The sequence below is a fragment of the Notothenia rossii genome (assembly GCF_949606895.1).
Source record: "Notothenia rossii genome assembly, chromosome: 1".
Taxonomy (NCBI): domain Eukaryota; kingdom Metazoa; phylum Chordata; class Actinopteri; order Perciformes; family Nototheniidae; genus Notothenia; species Notothenia rossii.
The window spans coordinates 72,812,376-72,824,938 of record NC_136912.1 but is presented as its reverse complement, the minus strand read 5'-3'; the positions used below and the strand labels follow the sequence as shown (position 1 = coordinate 72,824,938).

At 42.3% G+C, this 12,563-nt stretch overlaps 1 protein-coding gene across 4 annotated transcripts in view; it reads right to left on the bottom strand.

Moving 5' to 3' along the window:
* Positions 1-12,563, bottom strand: part of fnbp1l (formin binding protein 1-like) — a 53,597-nt gene that overhangs the window by 20,792 nt on the left and 20,242 nt on the right. The gene's annotated exons all lie outside the window — the stretch shown is intronic.

Here is a 12,563-nt window from a genome sequence, read left to right as displayed (position 1 = left end):
ATAAAACAGCTGTGGGCAGCAGATACTGTGAGAGTCCCGGACATGAATTCATAGATCAAGGCAGACTGGTTTACAGACTATCCTGGTTTGCCAATCCGGTGCTTAAACAAATAGCTCTACAACCTTGGCCGACATGTCCTTAAAATTACATTACATTATTACATTACATTGCATTTAGCTGACGCTTTTATCCAAAGCGACTTACAATCAGTGCATTCGACCAGGAACATACAAACTTGAAGAAAACAGAATCATAAAATGAAGTACGAGTTTGAAATATATCTCAAATAATGTATGCACTGCCATTTCCCCACATAAACATAACAGTCTGCAATGAAACGGTTGTCTCCTGTGCACTCCTCTTCCTACTTGGCGCACCGGTAACTTTCTCGTGCGAACGAGAGGCTGAGACCTTAGGCTGAGCCGTCGAAAAGCTATTGCATGATATTAATTAATTAAAGTACTGCTGAAAAAACAACAGACTCATATCAGCTGATCCCAGCTAGCAACACAAAGGTGCACCAATAGCCATGTTATCAGTAACAACAATTCTACATCCCGTCACATAATCATCACATAATCATCACATAATCACAGGAAGAGATGTCTCCACAAACACACCCTCCACCGCAGTGCAGGGGGTTGATGTACAATGTGTACTGGATTGAGAGAAGCAGGATTCATCCTTATTGTTCCAGTCACTATAGAGAGCTCAAATTATACATTTCCAATATTCAGATGGGGCAGCTATTCTGCATGCTTATCACAAAACTGTCCTTCAGGCAGATTATTTAAATATTTCTCCCATAAGAAAACCCAAGAAGACCAGAGATGTCAGAAGCAGAGAACTTTAGAGACAACATGCAGTGTTTCCCTTAGGTTTACTGCTTTGGGGGGGTGCTGCCTGAGCGGGTGGGGGGGGGGGGGGGGATTGGCATTGGGATATATATTTTTTAAATCCTCTGGAGCAGAGAGAGGAGCTGTGGATTATTGTTATTAATTAATGCATCAGGGTTTCTTAGGGTTAAAAACACTAAACTCACAACTTAAAATGAAAGCGTTTAGTTTATTTAATAAAAGAGCACATGTTCAATGTGAAAAGTGGTAGATATAGATTAGTTGCAATTTGGTACTATATATTAAAAAATAATAATAATAAAAAATAAAATAAAAAACAATAATCTTTTCTTTTTATTTTAAACACCTTGAATTTCAGGGGGGGCGCGGCGCTCCGTTTGCAGGGCCCCTCCAAGACAATGGTAGGGGAAAACACTGACATGTATTGTTTTGCATGCTTCATTTAATGAAGACATGAGATGTCCTAGCTGTTACTTGCAAATCATTCTAGAAAATATTGTAATAATTGTTTTCAAAATGGGTATAAGTATGTTATAAAGTACAACAATTAATTCTCACTTCCTTTTAAATAAATAAATGGCACAATTCTCTTCATGTTTTTTGGAGTAGCTAAATCCCCACATTTCAATAACAGTTTGTATATAGATTTAGGAACTGCCATTTAAATTGGGACAGAGTGATGATTCAGCCAGCCTGGTGCATCGGTTAAACAGCTTATTGCATATTCGTATCTTTGTAAGAAAAATGGGACTATATGATGGATAATATGTTGTCTAAGAAAAAGCTCTGGCCGGGTTATTTATGAACTGTTAAATGTCCGGCTTAGATCATAACTTTGACTCAAATGAAATAATTTGAGGGCTATATATAAAATGTTATTGTCTTACGTTTAACTTTGTTTCAGTTGGGTTTTAATTTTGGATATGATAACTACACAATCCCATGTTTTTTAGCCTGATTGGAAAAAAGCCACTGTGACTGGTGAACAATAATATTTCTTTCCTTCCTGGATTCAAACCCAAAAATTGGGTCACAGTTGTACTTCCGCTGCGAGTCTCACTGACAAAGCCGCTTCTCTGATTTAATGAGCTCCGAACTCAGGGTGAAAGAATAAATTAGTCATTTAGCTCCCAGAGGAGGAGAGCTCAAGACACCCTGTGCGTAGATCCCACAGTCGCCTGTACACCAATAAGGCCGCTAGACAGCCCTTTCCTGAGCCAATCGGAGACCTAGACAGCCTGTGTGTGCATTCCATGGGAGAAGCCAGGTTAATTAGCATAGAAAATGCTGCTAGGACAAAAGATGAATTACACAGCGGCATTCCAGAGCAGACACACACCCATACACAAACACAGACTCACACACCAGTGCACACATGGCTGAGACTGGGTGGGAAATGTCAACTTGTCTGAAACACTGGCATCACTCTGAAGACCCCCGGGCTCTGTCTGCACTGTGTGTGTGTGTGTGTGTGTGTGTGTGTGTGTGTGTGTGTGTGTGTGTGTGTGTGTGTGTGTGTGTGTGTGTGTGTGTGTGTGTGTGTGTGTGTATTGTTTATCTGTGTTCATCTCCCTCGAAAACAACCAGAAAAAGAAGGTCTCTTCCAGGAATGGGATGGGGGAGGAGGGTACAGTGTGTGTGTGTGTGTGTGTGTGTGTGTGTGTGTGTGTGTGTGTGTGTGTGTGTGTGTGTGTGTGTGTGTGTGTGTGTGTGTGTGTGTGTGTGTGTGTGTGTGTGTGTGTGTGTGAGAGAGGGAGGTAGGTAGGAGAAGAGTGGCATTTAAAGAGGGGAGTAATAAAAACAAGAGGAAAGTAGTAGGAAATTGCTTAAGAGAACAGGTCTGCATGTTTGTCTGATAAACATTTTTTGGGGCCGAGTCTGGACATCACCAATCAAATTGGATTACATAGCAATTCTGAAATAAGAGTGTATTAGTCATAAGTAGACATAGATGTTATAACGGGTTGTTAACGATGCTACAGTAGACATTTTTGTTCGGGGTAACTGATATCAAGTTAAAAGTAGGTAATATGAATAAAAGGCTATGTCTCGAACCAACATTCTAAATATCATAATACATTTATTTATAGAGCGCTTTTAAAACATGTATATATATATATCCAAAAATTATAACATGTTTTTTGGGAATGGTGTTGTTTGTTTCCCGTTTTCCAAAGATGTTTAAACATGACAGATCAAAGCACTGCTTATTGGTTTGCACCATTGCCTACTGTACTGTGTACATATATTGTAATGTTAACCCTGATAAACTATAAACCTTTCTTTACATTTTACACACCTCACTCATTTTTTAACAAATACTATTTGGAGGGGTCTGGACTGTTGGTTGGACAAAACTAGAGTTGACCTGCAACTGTTTGAACTGAGTAAGTGAAGGCCATAGTGCCAGGAGGTAAGCACACATAGTTCATACCTGTTTTTATTACAAACACACAAGCCTGGCTGTTTCCTTGTTGAGAGCATCAGGATTTGAATAGATTTGGATTTGTTGCTAAAAGGGGTTATTGTGTTGAAATGTCTCCAATATCCATCTATGGGCAAATCAGAGAGGAGCGCTGGCTCACTGTTGACTTCACCTCCGTCACTGCTCTGTAGGCAGGAGGAACAGCCAGCTTCTTAGACTGCTTTAAAAAACTCTGTGATGAAAGTGGTTTTAGATTTAAGATTAGCCTTCTGTATTTTGATCCCAGAGGAGCTTTCAATAGAGAGCCCTCCTTCCATCGGGACGCGTCACCTCATGTCTCCTGGGTCTTGGCCATGTTTCGCACTGGAACACACCGCAAAGACTTCAGCCGACTGCCAAGTAGCACGTACGAACTGCGCATGCGTGAGTGGCAATAACTCTCCTTACCAGCAGGCGTCGGTAATGTGTATTCGTCATTCAAAAGAGGCAACAACCGGAAGACAGACTGTGTATACACAGAGAGAAGAAGAACAAACTGCGTGATATAAACAAACAACAAATGGTGTGCGTGTTCCATTTTCACTCTGCAGCGAGAAGCTCATGGGGCTTTCCCGAACCTGTGTCGAGAGGGAGGTCGTACAGTCTAGCACTGGTTTCAGCCCCAACGACCTGGTTTTTGGTCACCATGTTAGGGGCCCGCTAGCAGTACTAAAAGAGGATTGGGAGATTCCTGATCCAGCAGCCAACCTGCGGGAGTATGTAAATGGTTTCAAACGGCGTCTCTTTGAAGCGGTTAGGCAGGCCCAGGTAAAGTTGGAGAAAACTCAACAGACAATGAAGACCTTGTACGACAGGAAAACCGAGAACCGCACTTTTAGCCCTGGGGATCCAGTGCTGGCCTTGTTGCCTTTAGTTGCTTCCCCTTTTCAGGCAAAATTTGCAGGACCCTACTCTGTGGTGCGTCAGGTGTCAGATCAGAATTATGTAATCTCCACGCCAGATAGGAAGAGGTCCACCCAGTTGTGCCACATAAATCTGTTAAAGCCCTATTTCTCTCGTGTTGTTTCGGGAAGCGAAGCAGAAGTTAAACCGGCAGCTGTGGCAGTTCCTTTAAACGTGGCAGAGACTCTATCCTTGGTGGAAACCGAGGTTGATGAACTTGACTGTAGAACACAAGGTCGGTTGAATAATTCAGAGTCCCTGTGTAAACTGGACACGTTATTGGAACATTTGCCACGGTCTAGACACGATGATATGTGCTCTCTTATCAGGTCATATCCTACCCTATTCTCAGATGTTCCTTCATGGACGCATCTGGTGGAACATGACATTGATGTGGGAGAGGTTACGCCCATAAAACAGCGGTTTTACAGAAACTACCCTGAAAAACGTGAGCAGTTAGAGTCAGAGGTTGCTTACATGCTAGATAATGGCATTGCAGAACCCTCACATTCTAGCTGGGCCTCACCATGTTTGTTAGTGGCTAAACCTGACAGAACTTTTAGACCCTGTAATGATTTTTGCAAGGTAAATGCTGTAACCAAGCCAGATAGTTTTCCCCTACCTCGGATGGAGGATTGTGTTGATCAAGTTGGCGCAGCTAAGTTTGTAAGCAAGTTTGATCTTCTTAAAGGTTACTGGCAAGTACCACTGACCCCACGGGCCAGGGAAATTGCATCCTTTATAACGCCTACAGGGTTATACTCCTACATGGTCATGCCATTTGGTCTGAGAAATGCACCGGCTACATTCCAGCGCTTGATGAACCGCGTGGTTTCTGGGTTAGAAGGGTGTGCCGTGTATTTAGATGATTTGGTGGTGTACAGTGACACATGGTCAGGGCACCTACAGCGCATCCAGGCCCTGTTTGATCGCCTGGTCTGGGCAAATCTCACTGTGAACTTGGCCAAGTGTGAGTTTGCTAAGGCCACAGTGACATATCTGGGTAAGGTCGTTGTTCAGGATACTGTGCGCCCAGTAAGGGCAAAAGTGTAAGCCGTTGAGAGGTTTCCTCCGCCTACTACCAGGAAGGAGTTAGCTCGTTTTCTTGGCATGGTAGGTTATTACCGTTGTTTTTGTGAAAACTTCTCCTCGGTTGTTGCTCCCTTGACTGACCTGATAAGTCCAAAGATTAAGTTTAACTGGTCAGTTCAGTGTCAGAAGGCTTTCAAGGACGTTAAGGATCTTCTAATTGGCAATGCTGAGAGCCCCGCTTCTTGAGGAACCTTTTCATCTTAAAGTGGATGCCTGTAACACGGGTGCCGGTGCCGTGTTATTACAGCAGGATGCCTCTGGTATGGAGCTCCCGGTCAGTTACTTCTCACGCAAGTTGAACTTCTACCAGTTGAACTACTCGATTGTAGAGAAGGAGGCACCGGCATTGATCTGGGCATTGCAGCACTTCGAAGTGTATATAGGGAGTGGTTATAGGCCAATAGTGATATACACAGATCACAATCCCCTGACCTTTCTACAGTCTTTGCAGAACCCAAACCAGCGGTTAATGAGATGGTCCCTGTTCCTACAGCCTTTCCATTTGGACATCCGACATCTCAAAGGTTCCGAAAATGTGATGGCTGATGCTTTGTCGAGAGCAGTACCTTAAGGGGGTTTTGTTCTTGTTTTCACATGTTTTTTCCAGCGTTTTCCTGCTCTTTAATTGCTTCTAGGGTAACATTTACAGCCGGGTAAGCTTTGTTTCATGTATTAGCTGTAAGTATAAGCTCTGTTATTGGTTTGTATGTTTCAGTGTCTTGGGGACACTTCTTTTATGGGGGGGGGGGGGGGGGGGTGACAACCCTGTGGTTGTCCACCAGGTGGTGCTGCTGTAACCTGTGTGTTTACTGTAATCAGCAGTGATGGGACCCACCTGATTCCAGGATATAAGAGGGCTGCAGAACAGGCTCTCGCTCTCTCTCAGCTGCCCTGCTCGGTGCAGCAGGACACCGCTCTTCTGTGTGTTTTATTGTTGGTTGTAGACACTGTTAGGTATAATAAATGATTGTTTTGGGCAACTCCTGTGTGGAACTATTGTCCTTGTGTTACAAGCAGAGCCAGCTTGTAAAAGCTGTAAAACTAAAAAGAATGTCTTGAAAATATTACATCATAAATAACAAGAAAGTGTTTCAAGAGCACATAGCCGTTGAAATATATATACCAATAGCTTCCGTTATTTATTTTGGTCTCACGGCTTTCATGTCTATTGGCTTCCTAAAAACAGCAGGGATAAACTGTTGAACTGCTGTTGTCTTTTGCCGGGCTCCGGTGATTGGCAAATCTGGGTGATGCCTTCTGATATGATTTAGCATGTTTGGCGTGTGTTACCATTAGCATACCGCACCGCTGTCTAACAACGCCGACACACCTTCCTTGTCCGATCCACCACTCGCACTCCATCGTTATTGTAGTCCACAGTGAACCCAAAATGTTCCCACACAGCTTATTTAAAAGAAGCAGGTGGGTTCTAGCTCCTGTGTGTTATCTGAAATCGCCATACTAACTTTTCTTCTTGTTGTATTTGTTCGTTTTGTTGTTGTGTTTCTTCTTGTTCTTCATTTGTTGTTTAAGGGCAGCTGGCAAACAGCTTTTAGGTGCATTCGTCGTGTGACTGCATGTGCCGAACCGTGACATCCGAACCGTGACGTCCGAACAGTGACGTCCGAACCGTGACGGTACGGGACGAATATGGATAACGTTAAACCCCTAATTGTGGGACATGTAGTTTATGGGCAACCTGCTTCTGTAAAGTGGCATGTAACCGTATAATAAACGTATTATATTCTTTGCAAGCTCTTGCGGGGCCACATAAAATGAAGTCGCGGGCCGGATTTGGCCCCCGGGCCTTGAGTTTGAGACCCCTGCCTTAAAGGTTTAAATTATTGTACAGCTTTTCATCTAAAGCGTGGCATTTTTTGACCATTTTATATCTGACTTATTTTAATAAAAAGAAAGGCATAGCACCCGATACCATTAAGCATTTTTTTATCTGCAAAAGATTATCAAAATTTCAGAAAAATGACAATATTGACAATGTAAAGGACATAGAGAGGCGAAGACCCTCCCTTTCCGGTGGACCTCCATGGTACCTTATTTCGGAAAAATTATGTATTGAAGTCAATGGCGAGAGAAACGTTATCTTTCGATCCCGTTTGAATTGTGCCACGAATTACACATATGATGTTTGTCAATTGAACTCAATGAACTACATCTCTGGTCTCGCACAACAACACACGTCACCAAGATGGCCGCCATTAATGTCTTGCCAAACAAGGGATTGACTACCCTCACTATCACCACAATGAAACACATCCAGAAGAATGTCATGCAAAGCTGCCGGCATGCCTGCCTTCCTTCGATTCTCCCTGAACTGGCTGATCTTTTTAATGTTCAATGTTAACCATTTGTGCAGATAGCATGAAGTAATAAAAGATCGCCGATGCTAATGTAGCGTTAGCATGTCTCTCTCGGGGGCACCCGGGCTTAAAGGTGTATTATAGAATGATCACACCGGTGTGACAGTACTCTTCAAAGGGTTCACGAAATATGACTGCTACTGTTTAACACTTTGGTTAACTTAATGTTACTTCATGTTAAGGCTAAGAAAAATGACAAGGCTAAGCCGGCTGTAATGCTAACTAACGTGCTTGCTACTAGCTAGGTAGCTAACTTGATCCAGCCAGCCACTCCTGGTCCTTTCATCAGACGGGAAGCGAAAGAACAAGTAAGACCCATTGCTGGTATGAATGATTACAGCCTGGTACAAAGCACACAGGCATATTGTTCATAAGTTATCTTAGCTATCTCTTATATTTAGTGGAGGAAAACAATTATGACATCACTTACGCGACTCTGGGATTTGTAGTCTTTCTAGTTGCGTATTTTTCATAGTCTTATATTTCAACAGTTTTAAGACAAACTTTGACTTTTTTGACATGGAAATTCTTTTTTAAGATTGACAAACATCATATGTGTAACTCATGTCACAATTCAAACGGGATCGAAAGATACGCTTTCTCTCCCCATTGACTTCAAGACATAATTATTCCGAAATAAGGTCCCATGGGGCGGAAGTAGAAGGGCGGTACATGGCCTCTCTACTGGCAATATTAAGCTCAGGGTTTCCCACACATAGACTATACTTGGGCGGGCCGCCCAGGTATATTAAGGGCTGCCCAAGTATATTTTGCGACCCATTTAGTTTGTTTTTTTTCTTTATAATTTCTTTTTTTTATTCGTCCGTGACCACAACGCCATCTGCGATCGATTAACTTGTGGACAATGATCCCTCGCTCCCTTGCTCTGATCTCGCCTCCTTCTGGCCTGTTAAGTGGCCTGCCTCACATAGGGGGACTGGCTGTCTACATGATGTGGCCTGCCGACATGGCCACTGTCATACAGATCATAAATCAAAGCCCTTGATTGGTCTCTGTGTGTCATTCAAGCTCGGGATAACCTCAGCTCAGGTGAGGTAAAGGACTCTGAGTGTTTAGATAGTTAACTTAGTCTAAGTTCTCAGTGGGTCTCAAACAGAGTGGTCACCATTTACGTAAACATAATTTCCATTTGAGAGGGTAGTGATTGGTCTAATGGATAGTGAGGTGGGCTGAAGATCGGAAGGCTGCGAGTTTTAATCCCGCCAGGAACACCACCACTAGTGTGCCCTTGAGTAAGGCACTTAGCCCTTAGTTACTCCAGGGAGAATGTCCCTGTAATCGGTCAGTATAAGTCGCTTTGGATAAAAGTGTCAGCTAAATGTAATGTAATGTAATGTGATTAGTAAAATATGCATGAATAAATAAATAAAAAGTTAACTGGGTGAAAATAGGTAAGATACACTTTTAAAACTTGTTGAGAGCTAAAACTAGTCTTTGCTGCTGCCTCAAAGAGGAGCAGGGAGGAGAGGAGAGAGACAGGAGAGGCTGATTCAGGAGCACAGACACACTCACAACTATAAATGAACCAAAAATAAATTAATAAACAAGTTTCACAGTTTTTTTCATATTGGAAATGGTATGTTATTGGTTATGGCCATGATTTTATGATTATTGAAATGTATACAGTTCTGTTTCATATAGGTGTTTCCATAGATCTAGTCTCTTTATTTTCCCCTCAAAATGCAGCAGATTGATGCATTTAACTCCAAAATTAAAAAAGAAAATCTTACCGGGGGAGCATGCCCCCGGACCCCCCTAGAGGATTTCATGTCGACCCCCACTTAAAATCACATGGATAGGTTCCTAAATATTATAAGTACATTATTTTTTTTAAACAGTAACCCACTTCCATATGTTTATGTGTGGGTAGTAGATTTAAACTATAGGGCTATCATTATGGGCCCTGCCTGTACTTGTTTGCTCTGCCATCGCATGAAGGGTCTGCTAACAAGCGACCAACAGAAAGGTTAATGTTAATGTTGTTGCAACTAGGTTTACTCTGCGTGTCAAATCAGGCGATATATTTGGTTACATCAGTTCAGTTGAATACGTGGGTGTTGCTTCCTCTTATGTAATAGATGAAGCTTTTGTTTCCCAGTCTGCGCATTGTTTACTGTTCAGTTGGGTGATTATCCCAAACAGAGTGCACCGTTTTACACCTCGCTAACAGCTTCTGGACATGTTACAGAGGAAATACTTTGTATCATTCAGCACAAAGACAAAGCTCAGAAACTGTATCAGAACTGAACATCTTGTATTACAGTAATCTCTTTTGACAGACTCGCCACTGGAATGTGTGCTTTCAGTTTCTTAAATGGTTGGACCATGCAGTCAAATCCCCAGGAGGGGATTTAAAAGCAACCTGTGTTCAATGTGTGCCAGCACACGCAGCTGGGGGAAAAACATAAAAAAGGCCAGGTTTTTAAAAAACCTAAAAGGAACAGAAAGGGGGAAAATATTGCAGCTGCTAATAAATACCTTATATACAGACTTTTCAACACTGAAACTGATCGGCAACTGGAAAGCTGCAACAGATGTTGGCTGAAAATGTCCACTATGGTCAAGTACATGTTTCTACATTTGTAAGTGGGATATATTCTTTATAAATCCTCTGGAGCAGAGAGAGGAGCTGTGGATTAGTTATTGATTAATGCATCAGTGTTTCTTAGGGTCAGAAACAAAACGCTAAACTCACAACTTAAAATGAAAGCGTTTAGTTTATTTAATAAAAGAGAACATGTTCAATGTGAAAAGTGATAGTAGATATAGATATGTATATATATATTTTTTTTTTTAAACACCTTGAATTTCAGGGGGGGCCGCGGGGCTCCGTTGGCGGGGCACAGCACCCCTCTAAGACAATGGCAGGGGAAACACTGCAAGCATTTACCAGTTTCTTGGATGGCTCGTGTAACTAATTATTTCCAGCTATGGCGCAATTTCTTCTAGCTAGTGGGCCCTCTTTGAATGAACACAGACAAAACCCATCAGGAGGTGTCTGTGTTTGAGTCAGAGGCGGGTCAGTCAAACATTAACCCAACCCTGCCACAGTGGGACTCTGTTCCGCAAAACAAGCACTACAGTGGGAAGATTATCTCTGAAAGAGGAGCCCAGCTAAAGTTTCTCGGTATCATTGGCGTACCTATATAGCTAATAACACGGACGGTGCTGGTCAAGTCAACATGCAAGTGTAGGAGGAAACAATGCTCCTTAACAATACATAAATCAGTGACATGTACAAGTCAGACGTTGGCCAATTAAGCTTTTTGCTGACTGTATAGATAAAGGCACCTGGTTAACAAGAACACAAAAGGGAGCATTGAGGGTAACCGAGTGTACGTGTGTCATGTGTTGATAATAAAAATGGATGACACAGACTCAATCATCTGACCCCCTTTACCACAATAAACAGGCTGTTGCTGCAGCACAGCCATGCATACCCACTGTCTTCTCTGTCTGTCTTTCATACATAAAGAACAATAAACAATTCTAAATATGTAGGCCAATGTGTTACATAATGTTGAAAGACAACACTACTTGCTAATAATGTGTGAATAAGCTAAATAAAATGGTAATTTTGTTGGATTTCTAGCATTTCATAGCAATATTTAAGGTAAGTAAAGAATACAAAAATACATGACATAGGCAACACGTTGTTGTAGGTAACTGTCACATCCCCAATAAGAGACAACCTAGACAGACTTAGTTAATACATTTTTTAGAGCTTTTTACATGTTCATAGCAAATGTGTTTGTTGACACTGAATATGGCAATCCCAAGATTAAAAAAAAGGCCACCTCACATGTATTCCAAAGGAGGATAATTGATCATTAAAAGAGCAAACATTTCCTGCAATGTGTTGTTCCCACAAGGCAAGATGTAATAGCGCTAAAGGCTTTATGGCCTCTAGTCGGGGTAATTGGGCATTAAAGTCATGTTTAATCTAAGGATTTCAATTGGTGTTGAAATCCTAATCCACTGTAACCTGTTCCCAAAACCAAGGGTTTGACTGAGGTCTACTCCCAATGTATTTACTACTTATCTGTTGAAAACACACACATACACACAACTGGACACTCCTCTCTCTGTGGCTAGCTAGTCAGGTTTCAAAGCAACCTGATCCACACTCTTGTGTTGTTCTGCTGCTGCTTCACACACACACCCTGACAGACCGGTTAGACGAGAGAGAGAAAGACAGACACATGATTGGATATCCAGAAATAAATTAATCTAATTCAGCTATGATCATGCCCGAGCAAGCACAGGATGTTAGCCATTATCAACACTTAACAATGTTAACAACACATGCTCGCTCTGTGATGTATTTAACACCACACTTATGCTATACGTTCACACCGGATGCGATGCGAATATTCGCTTCGCTCTAATCGCTCAAGTTTCACCGCGGCTTGCAGTTTGTTTTATCGCGTCATTCAAAACAGACATACCGTTGACGCGCCGCGCCGCACCGTTGACGGACAGTTGAGGTCGTTTACACTTCCATGCAAGATCATTTTGGTTATTTCTTTCGTTGACTATGGAGGATATAACAACTATTGCTGCTTTGTACCTTCTGTGGAAGTCCTACAAACGTAGCAACAAACGCCGCTCTGTCTGGGTTCACAATGTAATCAAGCGTTGCGCACAGTTTGGTGAATATCTAATCAAGGAACTGCGCCTGGATGACTGCCGTTTCCAGCGGTATTTTTATTTCAATGCAGAGGGAACGGTCCCATGGCAAGAAGACGTGTAATGCACCAGCACACATTAAAAAGGAGCCACCCACACATACTATTGAGCAACCTCCTGCAACATTTCTATCCCAACACCAGATTTAGGTCACCAAT